Source organism: Gadus morhua, chromosome 7, assembly GCF_902167405.1.
Source record: "Gadus morhua chromosome 7, gadMor3.0, whole genome shotgun sequence".
Classification (NCBI taxonomy): Eukaryota; Metazoa; Chordata; class Actinopteri; order Gadiformes; family Gadidae; genus Gadus; species Gadus morhua.
Window position 1 is genome coordinate 25,055,455 of NC_044054.1, and position 15,823 is coordinate 25,071,277.

The following is a 15,823-nucleotide window of genomic DNA, read 5'->3' on the forward strand; positions in this document are numbered from 1 at the left end:
ATGAAATTTATATAGCGCTTAATATGGTACTCTAAGACGCTTAGACGCTTGGATGGCAGATCTACCACAAGCCTCCATTGCCACAACCTCCAGATGGCTTACGACCTACGGCAACTCCTCGACTACTGCAAGGCAACAAATTGGCTCTTGCACACCAGACACGCATTTTGCTTTATTTTAGGTTTTCAAGCATCTTAAAATACCCAAATCATCGCTCCAATACACAAGTCAGCTAATGGCCTACAAGGAAATGCTGAAGCTAGTGTTAGTGATGGCGATAGAAATGGACAAGCTTGCGTGTACAAATATGCAACTAGAATTGCAAGGTTCACAGCCCAGTTGCATAAGTGGTCGCAACCGTTGGATTGTAAGCAAGGGTTAAAAAAATAAAATAAAAAAAAATAAAAACTTCCCACAAACTAGTCAACATGGTCAATTGAAAGCCTGTACAAACGACCCTGGAATAGTCAAATGCAGCTTTACAGCTGATGAATTAAGCCAAATTGCATAAACATCCAATGGTAAACAGTATACAAATGCAATCAAGGTTGCACTCACACTAGGCCATCTGGCCGTGGCCGTCGCAACTGTGGCCTGGCCACGGTAGGCTCAAGTACATACGCCATCACGTCGCTAGCATCCAAACAATTCTACCAAACCTTAACCAACTAGTGAAAAATGGAACAAAACTTTAGCACACACCCAGTGACTAATCACCTTGTCCAGGGGTGTTCCAACGTGGTTTACCAGAGGGCCTTGTGGACTTAAAGTAAGCCACACATTTGACAGACAGCACCGAATGACGTTAAACTAAGCTAATCTACAGGTTACCAGTGCTAGTGCAATTACATGAGCATTTTGCACAATATTTGTACTCCAATGCTAGGTAAAGCAGGCTTCTTCAGAAACCCGTAGCCTGCTACATTGAAGGGCAACTAACAAATCCTGACCAAGACCGAAAGATGGCTCTGGAAGCCACTACGGCCCACGCAGCAGATTACTGCGTGGACCGTGGTGGCTTCCAGATCAACCCTTCGGTGGACCATTCATACACATGTATTCCGAGGATGTTTTGAAGACACTGGAGTCCCATGGCACTAGATTCCTTTGAAGACTAAGTTAGTATGGGGGGGCCCAAAGGGGGCCCCCCCATAGATCTTGTCAGTCATCTAACACCTGTTAAGAAAAACACACACACATCACAAGATACAAATCAGCAAAGCTAGGTTAACAAACAGCGGTGACATGCATGTCAAGGTGCAAAGAGCAGGGATACTGATGGCTTGTGTCTGAGGAGACAGCCCAAAAACGTCAACATTTAATAAAGGAAAATAACTTTTACTCACTGCGGTGGTCTGTTTCGAAGTGCCATGTTGGTAGCAATATTTGTCTGGGCTGTTCAGTCAAATGCCCACAAAAACAAACACGCAACAACGCATACTTTCAGTTTGTATAAAGTGACAATAGTGATCTGCAATCTAGATCGAAAACTTTCAACCCTCACTAAACTCAACCTCGATTGACACAGGCCGATGCGAAAAGTAAACCAAACCCATTGTGTTCACCTTTAATAAAGGGGTGCGTGACAGGTGATCTCAATTAAGAGCTAATCAGAAAGAACACACTGATCGGCCATGAGTGAGACTATCAAAACGAGGACGAGGATTTAACGGAATTGTTACCATTCAAATTCAAATTTCTTTATTATTGGATAGGGTATGATATCAATGATTTGGGCTTTGAGTAGGCCTATATTTCTTAAATATATTTCTTAAATTTTTTCACCCCTTCGCCTTTTGAATATGAAATCTATAATCTCAGCCTCTCTATAATTTGCCCAACACATATTTTATTGTTCAAATAAAATCCAATCCTTATTTTGCCATTCATATTGAATCTTTACTGTCTTTCATTGTACAACACAATCATCTAATAATTATTCATAACGCTCTTCCATCTCCTTGGCTGCATTAAGACGAGGCTCGTCTTTAAGACAAGGCTTTTTCTAGATAATATTTTTCCACAATAACATGACTTCAGTTTTAACTACCATAATTTATCACGGTTCAATCAATCGACAATCGCTGTTCCCTGCTATGGAAGCATATATGTAGCAAAATTCAAATGGCAATGCAATTTGCAATTTGCAATTCAATCAGTTATTACGTTATGCAATTGACAATGCATTATGCAATTTCATAATGTAATTTGTAAATACGTTATTCAAAGTGTATTTTAATATGCAAAGTGACAATGCAATCCTCAATTACATTTGCAAAAGTTATAACAATAAAAATACAATAACATTTTGTCAAATTCTTTTGAGTTCCTTTATTCAAATTGCAAAGCTATAGCGTCCCCGTGATTGCAATCCACTTCGCCACGCTCCGTGTGTTGCAATATTCAAATGAAATTTCAATCCGCAAAACGGAATCCAAAACGGAATCCAAAGAGGAATACAAATAGGAATCCAAAACGGAATCCAAAGAGGAATCCAAATAGGAATCCAAAGAGGAATACGAATAGGAATCCAAAAAGTCAATATGCAAAGTGGCAAACGTATCAGCCAATCAGCGTCTCGACGTCACTTTCTATTGTCTCCAAGGGCATCTCCACGGTAATAATAATAATAATAATACATTTAATTTAAAGTGCGCCTTTCAAGACACCCAAGGTCACCTTACAGAGCATAAAGTTATCATAAATAGTTTAAAACAACACATTGTGGAAAAATAATAACAATAAATAAATAAATAAAACAAAAACAAGACAAAACAAACAAACAATCAAGACAGTGATCAGTTAGACGTTGTGTGCGAGTTTGAACAGGTGAGTTGTGACTTGAAGGTTGTAATGGTGTATGACTGTTTTATGTGTGGGGGGAGGGTGTTCCAGAGCCTGGGTGCTGAACAGCTGAATGACCGGGCACCCATTCGTAATGAGTCGTGATGTGGGGATACGTAGTAGTCCAGCAGAGGTTGAGCGGAGGGAGCGGGAGGGAGTGTATTCTTGGAGGAGGTCGCAGAGGTAACTGGGGGCTAGGTTGTGGAGAGCTTTGTAGGTGAGGAGTGGGTGGAGACGGTGGGTCTCCCGACCCGTTTTGCACCCAGTGCCTGTAGCACTTGGGAAATCTTTGTGTATACCACACTGGCGTCAAAACGTACCAGTGAGGATAAGTCGTCTATCCTATCTCCCAGAACATGCACTCTCTCTACTGCATCTGTGTCTTCAACTCGATTGTTCTCCACATCATCGGCCAAACTTCGGAGCGTATCAATAATCTCCATTGGTGACCATGGACCATAGGCTACGAACTAGAAGGGAACAAGGAAATTACGAGCAAGTGACGTAGTTGCCGCCCAGACGCTGATTGGCTGATACGTTTGCCACTTTGCATATTGACTTTTTGGATTCCTATTTGTATTCCTCTTTGGATTCCTATTTGTATTCCTCTTTGGATTCCTATTTGGATTCCTCGTTGGATTCCTCTTTGGATTCCTCTTTGGATTCCGTTTTGCCAAATCTTTTGCAAAGCGTTCGTTTTGCGGATTGAAATGTCATTTGAATATCGCAACACACGGAGCGTGGCGAAGTGGATTGCAATCACGGGGACGCTATAGCTTTTCAATTTGTATGAAGGAACTCAAATAATTTGACAAAATGTTATTCTATTTGTATTGTTATAACTTTTGCAAATTTAATTGAGGATTGCATTGTCACTTTGCATGTTAAAATACACTTTGAATAACGTATTTACAAATTACATTATAAAATTGCATAATGAATTGTCAAATGCATAATGTAATTCCAAATTGCATTGCCATTTGAATTTTGCTACATATATGCTTCCATACCCTGCACTTGAACAGCCTTAAAGCTATCATCTTTCTTTTTGATGGAGCTACCTACAGCATATGTCAGAACCTGCACAATAGTATACAGACCATCAAAGAAAGTTTGATGTGTAGAATTTTGTTTTTAACTTTGTGCTGTTAAACAGAGAAGATGGTCCCCTCTTGGATTGTACAGAATGACAGAAGTCCCCTCTTTGCCTGTTCAAAATGACACTGGTCCCCTGTTAAATGGTATGGAGCGACACTTACACTCCAGCATTTATGTATTCATTAGGGTAGAAAAAAATGTTAACTGCTTTCTCTATAGTACAAAATAAATAATTTGCCATAGAGCCTTTACACAGTTCTTTCATAGTTCATAAGAGACATTTTGTCATGAGGAAAAAAGACTTATAGATGACAGGGCTAACTAGGGCTGTCAATCAATAAAAATATTTAATCGTGATTAATCGCATTATTGTCCATATTTAACTTGCAAATTGCAAATTAAACGCAATTTTTTTAATCCTTCTAAATATATCTTAAAAGATGATTATAGATTATTGATGAGGATTACATTTGTTCTTTTCCACACTTCATGAATAGATCCATGCAGGAGTGTGAGGGTCGCCCCATACCATTTAACAGGGGACTTCTGTCATGTTGTACAATCCAAGTGGGGACCATCTTTTATATTTTCCCATGTAAACACATTGACAGAAGCAACAGTTGCAGTTGGCAAACACTCATTGAGTGAAACAATAGGCACAGACAGCTCCCTTGCTGCAGTGAATGGAGTCCCCTCTTTGATATGTAAATATCGCTTAAGTATTCAAGTCCCCTCTTGGCAACTTCTTTAAAAGAAATCAAAAAAACACATTTGAAGTTATATTATGACAAAATAACTTAAAACTAAACTCTGTATTATGTTTTTGTATTTTTTAAATGACCAGAAATAGAGGTCCACACTTGGTCGATGAAAACCGATAGTCCCCTGTTGGTAGGGTAAACGTGTATGTGTGTGTGTGTGTGTGTGTGTGTGTGTGTGTGTGTGTGTGTGTGTGTGTGTGTGTGTGTGTGTGTGTGTGTGTGTGTGTGTGTGTGTGTGTGTGTGTGTGTGTGTGTGTCTGTGTGTGTGTTTGTATATGTGCATGTGTGAAATAGGGTGAGAGAGACAGAGAGAGAGAGAGAGAGAGAGAGAGAGAGAGAGAGAGAGAGAGAGAGAGAGAGAGAGAGAGAGAGAGAGAGAGAGAGAGGGAGAGAGGGAGAGAGAGAGAGAGAGAGAGAGAGAGAGAGAGAGAGAGAGAGAGAGAGAGAGAGAGAGGGAGAGAGAGAGATAAAAAGATAGAGATCCTATTCATTCCATACTGTGTGTGTATGTGGCATGCTTCTGAAGGCCATATTGTTTATGTGCATAGTTGTGTATTCTGCACAGGAATCACCTGAGATGTACTCAACCCATGGGAGCCTATTAACACACACACACTATGTGTGTGTGTGTGTGTGTGTGTGTGTGTGTGTGTGTGTGTGTGTGTATCTGTGTGTGTGTGTGTGTGTGTGTGTGTGTGTGTGTGTGTGTGTGTGTGTGTGTGTGTGTGTGTGTGTGTGTGTGTGTGTGTGTGTGTGTGTGTGTGTGTGTGTGTGGTGGGCAAGTGTGTGCGAAAGCATTGATGCATGTTCAGAAAGGGGCCTATCTGTTTGATGTGGTAGTTGAGAATCCATCAGATACTCCGGGGAATTCCTCCCCATCTACATACTCTTATATGGTGTATCAAGGACCTCTATGTGTGTGTGTGTGTGTGTGTGTGTGTGTGTGTGTGTGTGTGTGTGTGTGTGTGTGTGTGTGTGTGTGTGGGTGTTGTTGTGTGCGTCTGTCTGTGTGTGTGTGTGTGTGTGTGTGTGTGTTTGTCTGGGTGACTGTGTGACCCCACAAGGTCAACGTGAAGGATCAATATTGGTGATCAAGCGGTTGACTTGGTGATAGAGACATATTGAAACCCAATACTGTAGAAATGATCTCTACACATTGATATATGACACATACAGTAATTATGGAAAGGATCGGTTACTATGGGAACAGGCATGAACAAGCAGCAGACGTACACACACTGTCTCCCAGCCTTGTTTACATTCATCTCCCTGTAATTCAGCCGTGTTCCTTGGTGGCAATCATAGTGTGTGTGGATGATGGCTGGTTTATACAGCCTTACCTGGCCCGACTCAGACTGATTAGGCTCTGAGGCTGGGTGAGGCTGACCACCAGTTGCACATTGAATAATCAGTGTGCAGGGTTAGATCAGCCATCACCACACGCACTCAGGGAGGAACCTCCTGCATGATCGCATGGAGCACCGGTGTCATGTATCATTGTCTGCAAACCTTAAAATAAACCATCTTCATTACCGCCGCCCTGCGTCCCTGTCTGGCTGAGCCCAGTAAGAGTCACCCAGGTGGAGTGGGGCAGCCAGCTATGTGGTGTGTGGCATTGGACATTACTACACATCGTTTTTGCAAAGGTTGTTGTGTTGGTGTTTTGAGTATACTGTATGTCCATATTCATAGTGTATAGAAGCTCGGCATATAGGCCTTTTCATCCATATAGGGAAAGAGGGAGAGCTGAGGGGAGCCCGGAACACACAGACAGACAGACAGGCGGACCAAGGTTCAAGCCCCCTGAGCCTTCTTCATCTTCACCGCTCCATGCCTCAGTCACCATCTTGCCTGGGTAAACACTGACTCTTTCGCAAGGCTTCAGCTCAACAAATGCTCCCTCTTTGCAGGGTATAGAGAAAGCCAGCCCGACTCTTCATCCAGTAGGCAAATACACAACATGTTACCCCCTGGGTACTCTGATGGGGCTTTCTACTCCCCCAGTTAAAGGAGACCTGCCCTGCTCAGCTGTTTTCCGATCTAGGAGAGCAATGCTTGATGCTTTTCTTGTGAAAAATGGGGAAAAAACTTCAAGTATTTTCCCAAAAGAAAAGGATAAAAGATATATAACAAATGTAGATGTTACATCTAAGTCATTTTTCAGAAGGAGATAGATTGAGAACGCAAATCACGGGGCAGTGACGACAACCCTCTGGTCGCCTGTGACTCATTCCCAACGAGTGTATAAAATAGCGAGTGTGACGGTGCCCCTTCGACTCTGTGTTTCTCCCCAGTCGTCCCATTCCCCTTAAACTGGTGAGGCTTGACCGTGCTGTGGAGCGCCCCACGCCTGCAATAGATGTTTTCATCCACCACAGCGTCTGAGGGCCCGTACGCGATCATGTGTCACATGGTACAGAGGTACACATCCACAAAGGAACAGCAGGATGGGGTGTCACCGTGGGAGAGAGAGTGTTGCAGTGGCAGCACTTTTTAGTGAAATATTAGGAGATGTATTATTTTATGATTACGCCACCAGCGCAGTATGAAGACAGCCAGCAGCAGCGTCTGAAACCATGTAATACACTACGGACATCTGCACGTCCCAGCCTACGGTGGCTCAGAGATAACTCACTCCCCCTGTTGTTAGTATCAAATCAATTGGAGGAAAGACTAACAAAGAAACCTGTTTTATACGGTAGTTCTATTGTTGTGTTTGTATGCGTGTTTGTGTCAACTCCTGGCGTCTAAAATGTGTGTTTGTGCGTGGGTATCCACTGTGAGTAAGCTCTTGACAGGTTGTCTGTTCTCACCTATTCACGATTGTGTGCGTGTGTGCATGTGCGTGCGTGTGTGTTTGTGAGTATGTGTGGCTGTGTGTGTGTGTTTGTTTTTGTGTTGCATGTGTGTGCGCATGCATTCATGCTTGTTTGCATGTGTGTGTGTTTGTGTGTGTGTGTGTGTGTACCTGAATTTGCGTGTGTGTATGTGTCCATGTACGGGAGTGTGTGCATGCATGCGTGTGAAATCTGACATTGTAACAATACAGCAATACCAGAGTTGCTGAGATGGAAAACGTTCTCTCTTGCAACAAACCAAAGTCTGTTCTCTGCTTGTCGTGTCGAATGCCACAACACACGCACACTTCCCTTCAAGGTTCCAGATGGTAAACCTTCACTCTTTTGTTTTCGTTTTACAACAGGCGCACACAAAGAAGCTGTTGGTTCTTCCATTACTAGAATGAGAAGCCGGCAGCGCTGACTTGTATACCGTCAGACTGACTAGGGGCTATGAAGGGGGAACTAGTCTCAGGGTGAATTGTACCCACCTCCTTAATTTCCCATCATCCAATCACCATCTTTGATTTTCCAGCATGCACCAATTGGTCGGCACCCGGCCTGCACCCTCCTGGCTCTTTTCACGCCTCTCCTTCTCGTGCTGCTCCGTCTCTGCAATTAGTTCACGGCGTGGAGCCCTCCCCTGCAGAGCGAGCGTTCTGCTTCACCGTCATGGCCGCCGCCCCTGCTGAGCCACAGCTAACCAGCGCTTTGGGTAGGAAAGGAGAGCTTAGCGATCAGGGTGGTGGAGCTGCCGTGAGTGTGTAGGTCTGTGTGTGTGTGTGTGTGTGTGTGTGTGTGTGTGTGTGTGTGTGTGTGTGTGTGTGTGTGTGTGTGTGTGTGTGTGTGTGTGTGTGTGTGTGTGTGTGTGTGTGTGTGTGTGTGTCCTGGATCCTGTTTTTCAGGGAAATATACCTACTGTGAATGTGCTTCTGTCAGTGGACCACAAGAATGGTTGGGTTCTGTCTGTCTGGCAATTCAAACCCACTGTGTTCTTTATCAGAAAGATGGATCTGCTATTTGTGTGGGTTCTATCAGGGAAATATATCAAGGGAAATGGAACCACCGTTTGTCTGGGTTCTGCTTGCTAGCAGCAATGACCCTACCGCAAAGGACATGCTTACTTCATATATATAATTTACACAATGATATTGATTGTGTTTGTGTGTGCGTGTGTGTGCGTGCGTGCATGCATGTGTGCACGTGAGGGTCCAAATAGAACAAGCTGAGGTGTTCTTTGATTTCTGGCCTTCCCCCTAATGATCTGCCACAATCAATAATTCTTCTTTGTTATGTATGGATAAAAACGCAAAAATCCATATCTTTCCAGGAACCCTCCTGGATCCCTCAAACAAATGCGTCTCACCAGGGGCCTCTGACGCACGCTGAGGGCCCAGACAAGCACCTAGCCATGACTCACATGCATCAACTCGCATAACCTATGATGACGTATGCTATAGCACAGGGGTTCAAATTGTGTGTGTGTGTGTGCCTGTCTGTGTGCGGGCCTCCGCGGGAATGTGTGTGCGTGGGTGTGTGTGCTTGTGTCAGCGTGCGGTTCTCCGTGGGCTTGTGTGTCTGTATGGGTGCGTACGACCGTATATGCATGAGTGTGTGTGCACGTGCTCAAGTGAGTTTGTCTGTGTGTGTGTGCGTGTGCGTGTGCGTGCGTGCGTGCGTGCGTGCGTGCGTGCGTGCGTGCGTGCGTGCGTGCGTGCGTGCGTGCATCTGATCTGTAGCCACCAGTGGCGCGGCCTGTGTGTTAAGTGGGTGTGTTGTGTGAGTGTGTGAGGAGAACCCTAACAAGGCGCAGTGGGGCTCTTCAGCCTGTAGTGGCTCCTCTCGGTCTCCAATGGCATCTCTGACCGGCGCAGGACCCAAAGAGGATGCAACTCAGGCCCCGGGAAATTTCCCGGGCTTACAACCAATTAATTAGCTTAATTGCATGGTTACCATAATTTATTACCTTGTTATTTTTTTTTGCACAGCCCAGATAAGCTATATTCCACACGGAGAGAGATAGCCCACACAGAATGCAACACCAACGGCAATGGCTTTCGCTCGCTCTCTCACTTTGCCTCTCTCACTCCCCCTCTCTCTCTCTCTCTCTCTCTCTCTCTCTCTCTCTCTCTCTCTCTCTCTCTGTCTCTCTCTCTCTCTCTCTCTCTCTCTCTCTCTCTCTCTCTCTCTCTCTCTCTCTCTCTCTCTCTCTCTCTCTGTCTCTCCCTTTCTTTCTTTCTCTCCCTCTCTCTCTTTTTCTCTTACTTCTCCCACTCGGACTTGGTGGTACACAGAGATATCTTGGTAGTGCAGTAAGTGACTAATTGGCGTGTAATTATCGTGTCATTATCATCAGCTTAATTAGTTGTATTTATATATGCAGCTGAACATGTAAGTGATCTCACAGTAGTGTGTTCTGGGGCTGCAATGTGACTTCAGCAGGGCTGGAGAGCTCTGCTGTAATAATTACTCTGCTGTAATAAAGATAAGGCATTCAGCGCTGGACTACAAACCAGTCATCCAATCACAGGCAAGCTGGCTATATGCAATCCTAATGACCAGCCAATCGCAAACCAGCCATCTATATGCAATTCTAATGACCAGCCAATAGCGTACCAGCTGTCTATATGCTAATTACCAGCCAATCATGTACCAGCTGGCTATAGACTAAATGTAATGGCCAGCTACTCCCGTACCAGTAAACTATATTATCTTCTAATGGCCAACCAATCATAATACATTTTTATATATTCAATGCTTATAAACAGCCAATCACATGGCAAGTGTATATATACTATGCTAACGACCAGCCAACCAAAGGAAAGTTTTCTTTATACTATAATGACCAGCCAACCATGAACCAGCTGGCTATATTCTAATGAGCCAACCATAAACAAGCTGGCTATATGCTATCATATTGACCAGCCCTCTGATGACCATGAATCCAATACCAGCTATCGAACAGCTAACTTTCTATATTGTTCTTAAAGTAAGAGAGATATAGAGCGTGAGAGAGACGGATAGAAAGAGAGGAAGAGAGAGAGAGAAAGAGATTGAGTAAGAGAGAACCCTGAAGTGAGAAGTGTTGTTGCTTGAGAGTGGCCAGAGGGGTATTATATCAAAGTCGCTAACGAAGGCGGCGCTTAGTTGATTAAGCCCGGTTAGAACTAACGCCAACTTCCACTTGAGTTTAAAGCCGTTCCATCAACCCAGTTCAGCCGCGCCTTGCTCAGGCTAGTTCAAGCCAGGCTTACGTTATCGTGGATTACGCGTGCTCACGAGATATGTAACCAGCCCAGAACCGTGAATGTCGAATCATGGATCAAAGGACCGAGCGGGATGTTTTCCAGAGGCGAACAGAAGCTGCTTGTTGAGGTCTATGAGGAGTACAAGCATATAATAAATCAAAAAGGGAACAACGTAACCATTAATAAAAACAGGGAGGCCGCCTGGCACTAAAATCGCCGATCTTCTGAATGAATAAGTAGTGTTAAGCGTAACATATTTACATTTAATATTGTCCGTAGATTTGGATTCAGGGAGATAGTCTTGAGGTAACGTGTCAGACTTGCAGCCGGTCATCCGGGGTTCAATCCCCACCTAATTAGTAAAATAATTTAGGAAGGATTACTTGAGAAATCAAACAACTTTGCATGCCTTTTATTTTCCATTTCTTTGAATTTTCTAAATTGACTAAGCATAGTATTTATCTCAACAGAGGTGGTCTCGGCTGCCTGCCGAGAAACTCACCTGAAAGGAATTTATGCGGCTGACAATTTCCCATGCAGCAGTGTCTCAATTTCACTATCAGTGACATTTATATTAACATTAACTTTACCATGGGTTTTTGCAAGTTATATTTTGGTTCTGGGGATATTGTAAAACATATTTATTATATAAAAAGTTAATTGTTAGGCCTAATTTCTCTGATATAAAGGAAATTACAAAAATTTGCCAACACAATTTTATTTACATAATTTCATCTTAGACCCTTAGTGAAAATATACGTTTGTACTTCATATATGTACATACAGTATATGACAAAATCGTGAGGACTAGGCTAGGCGGAACCTTCTGATGGTACACTTGTTTCCGACAGATGGGACTTCTCTGAAACACAGCTCAAGTAAGCCTGACAGTTAGCCTGGTACCGACCAGTTTCATTTAGTCGGATAAATTGCCATGGTTACTTTTTGGGCACGTTGATGGAACGCAACTCTAGCTTAAAGTAGCGAGGCTAAGAGAAATAAGCCCAGCTTTGCCTTTAGCTTGGTTGATGGAATACCCCCTGGGCAATAGAGTGAGCTTGGCCTCCGATGACACGTCTTTGGCCCAGGGCAGCCACACTACCTCTGGTATTCTTCTATCCATCTTTCATCCCCTGCTACCTGTTCCACTTCTCCATTGTCCATCCATTCCTCCATCTCATCATGTTTCTATGTGTGTGTGCGTGTGTTTGTGTGTGTGTTGGTGTGCGAGTATGTGTGTGTGTGTCTGTGTGTGTTTGTGTGTGTGTGCATGTGTGTGTGTTTGTGTGTGTATGTGTTTTTATTTGTGTGTGTGTGTGTGTGTGTGCGTGTGTGTGTCTGTGTGTTTGCATGTGTGTTTTTATGTGTGTGTTTCTGTGTGCGTGTGTGTGTGTGTGTGTGTGTGTGTGTGTGCGTGCGTATATGTGTGTGATGGCTCTTCATTGTGAGTATATTACATCCTGGAGCCCGGCTGTATTCTGACAGCCCTGACCTTGTTAGACCAGAGAGAGGCTCCTCAGCACGGCCAGAGGTTCAGGGTCCTGCCTTGAAGATGGATGTGCATAAACACATCATCTTCCAGAGCGCAGCATCAGGACCACAGCATACCGACAGCAGCCTGCCAACTTCCTGCCATCTTCCTCCCCATCTCACTTCTAAACTGTTGTTTTTCTTCCAAGAAAAACTTTATTCTTCCCAGCTCATCTCTCAAACGCACCTTGATTCTTACCCTTCACTGTTTTCTCTTTGAAAATAAAAACTAGAACATTACCATATCCCATCATGCTTCGGGTTGCTGGTCAATGAAGCATATTATTATTAAATTACGGATTAAATGTCACAGTAATTGCCAATTAGGATTTACCAAAGTATGTCAAACTTTCATTTAAAAAAAATGGTGTCAACTTTTATATAAATATACCTGTTGATCAAGTATTTTCCAATTATTCCAATTGTGTCATTTACTTCAACCATTATAGTGAAATGCAGCAACTGTTTGAAGCATGGCACGATCCTCATCGTTCCTAGTGAACTTTGACCGCACATCTTACAGCGTTGACTAATGGAAACCATTGGGTGGGAGGTGACAGGTTAAAAGCTTTTGGTTTGAGCTATGTGTATTTTCCCTGTGCAGCCCTTCTATAGGCCCAGTGTATGTTAAATGTCTTATTCCACCTCAGCCTGATGTGTAAGAACGCCCCGAGCCTGGCTATGAAAACACCATTTCTCACACGCCGCAGCCGTTTTAGGAGAACAGTGAATCAAACGTAGCTGAAGGCTAAAAAGAGGCCATTTTAGCTTCTATATGGAGCTCGTCCACAGAATATGAACGTCCCTGTGGGTCGGACTGAAACCTGAGGGAAACAAAGAGGTCTGGAAAAAAGGATGGAAGAAAGATAAATGAATCAGTCACCTCTTTATTCAGCGAATACATAAGAATCACCTCCTTTTAATAATAACCGGAACAGCCATCTCTATTCCCCTGGCAACATGCTTTTTTTGTATGACTAATTCTCAAATTCCCAATTACTTTTCTCAGCTATATTTATTACCTACCTAATCACAATAATCCCCTTGATGATTACAGGATGTTGACAAAGGTCAGAGGATGTACACAAATGTTCAAGTGCCGATAAATTGTAGGACAACTTTGAACTTCTTCAGGAAGGGACGAGGATAGTTTCCTTCATACATTAAAGCTTCCCTATTAAACTCAACAACAACCACAGCACACTTACCACGGCAATCGCGTCTTTGTTGTTGAGCTGACCAGGTTAAAGCCGAAGTTGCTTTGAAGTATCCCCTGTACAATACCGTCCAATACGTACTACTGCCTTCCAGCCCCAACTAACGCATAACACATTACATTGAGATCAATAATCATGTCTACAGTTGATTACATTCACAATAGAAAAATCCAAAAAGAATTGATCAGTAAAGTTTATGGAGCTGAATGTGTTCAGGAAAATAGCTGTCAGTCTCGGGTCGGTGTGATAGACGTGCATGATGAATTCTCAAGATTACATTCAGATCCCAGCATCGATTAACCGTCTTTTGTAATTGTAGAACCCCTCGTGACGTGAACATGAGGACGGCGAATCGGAGCAGGCTGAAGGAAAGAGAGACACACTCGCAGAGACATGTTACCACCGGGATAAAGTAGATCAGGTATATTGAATGAACAGATTCATTACAATGGAATTGACACACACATCAACGGAAACAGAGACGTGTGCATGTTGTGTGTGTGTAATGCAAACACACACATACACACACACACACACACACACACACACACACACACACACACACACACACACACACACACACACACACACACACACACACACACGGAAACAGAGACATGTGCATGTAGCCTACCTAATCATAAACTCACTGACTAATGCAAACACACACACACACACACACACACACACACACACACACACACACACACACACACACACACACACACTAAGCTTCAATGGACAATATGACCAACTACAACTAACCATTCTGAGGCAGGCTTGTATACATTTCTAAACCACACACACATCACGCACAGCTGCAGTTTTGAGCGGTGGCGCGGCGACCCAGAATGCTAACATGCTGAGAAAGGGGCAGAGGGATCGGAGAGGAGTGAAACCAAGGCGAACGGTAACTGTAGGCCTCACTAAAGCTCGGCCAATAAGACTGCACGACAGAGCCCCCAGCACATTGAGCCGCCGCCGTCGAACGCGTTGACTGTTAATGAGGGCGTAAAGCAGGAGGAGCACTGTGGTTCAGGTGGGTGGGAGTGGTGCGGCTGACAGAGCACATCACCACAGGCCATCCCAGCGCTGAGGACGGAGACGCCAGATGAATCACACCCCTGCTCGCTGCACCACTCCCACCTTCTCTCTATCTCGGTCGCGCTCTCTCTTTATTTATATATATACACATTATCCTCCCTCTTTCTTGCTCTGCATAGACCTGCCAATAGAACTGTAATTGTTTTTTTTTTAAATCTACACTATTTCCAAAGCTGTATCCCCTTTTTATTCATCATACTGAATTATTACTGTTACATTATGCTTTTTACTCAACCTCAGTGTTATGTGGCCTGATTGCTTCGGTTCAAATGTAGCATCAAACTATTTGGCCTAGTTGATCTCAATACCTTCAAAATGTGATTAGGCAAATACAACAATGCATTGAATGTCAATATCCACTCTTTCCCTATTGGCATATTTAATTTTTTAAGTTGTATTGGCAACCATATTATATGAATGAAAAGCAGGGCTGACTTTTCAACTCTTACTCATCTCAAATGTCCCCATACGATCACATTTTTTCACCCAATGCATTATCTTAGTCTGATGAATTCAATTTACCTGATAAACGATGATCATGATCTAGTTAAGGCAATGCAAGTTATCGGCACAACTATCCCCCCGTTTTTCGAGGACAACACTGCCACCTATTGGTGTAATCCAAACTTCATAATCACGAAGAGTATTTATTGTTTATCATAAGTACTAGTAGTGCTATTTAAGCAGATGTCCATGCGTACACGGCTGTATTTACGATTTTTGCATGTTTACGCCTGGAGAGTAAATCCATAACAATTAAAAAGGTCAAGGGAAGACCATGATTGATATTAGGTACAAATATTGATCCTTTTTGAATAGTGCATAAACAAACACGGAAGCTCACACACACACACACACACACACACACACACACACACACACACACACACACGCACGCACACACACACACACACACACACGCTTGAGTGAACTTTATCATCATTAAAAGGCATAAATTCATTGATTGTGGTTAATCCGTCATCATTTATTTCAGAGGAACTACATTGATGAGAGAGGAGCCATTACGGAGATAAATTATTCAAAATGGACCCAAGATGAATAGCTGCCTCTGCTGCCACATCGCAGGCTAATTAAAGTATTTCCTCAGAAACGAGTGGTTAACAGCAGTAGTCATCACCCAGCTCCATTTCCCTGCAGGTTCATAGAAATGCCAAGGTCTAATA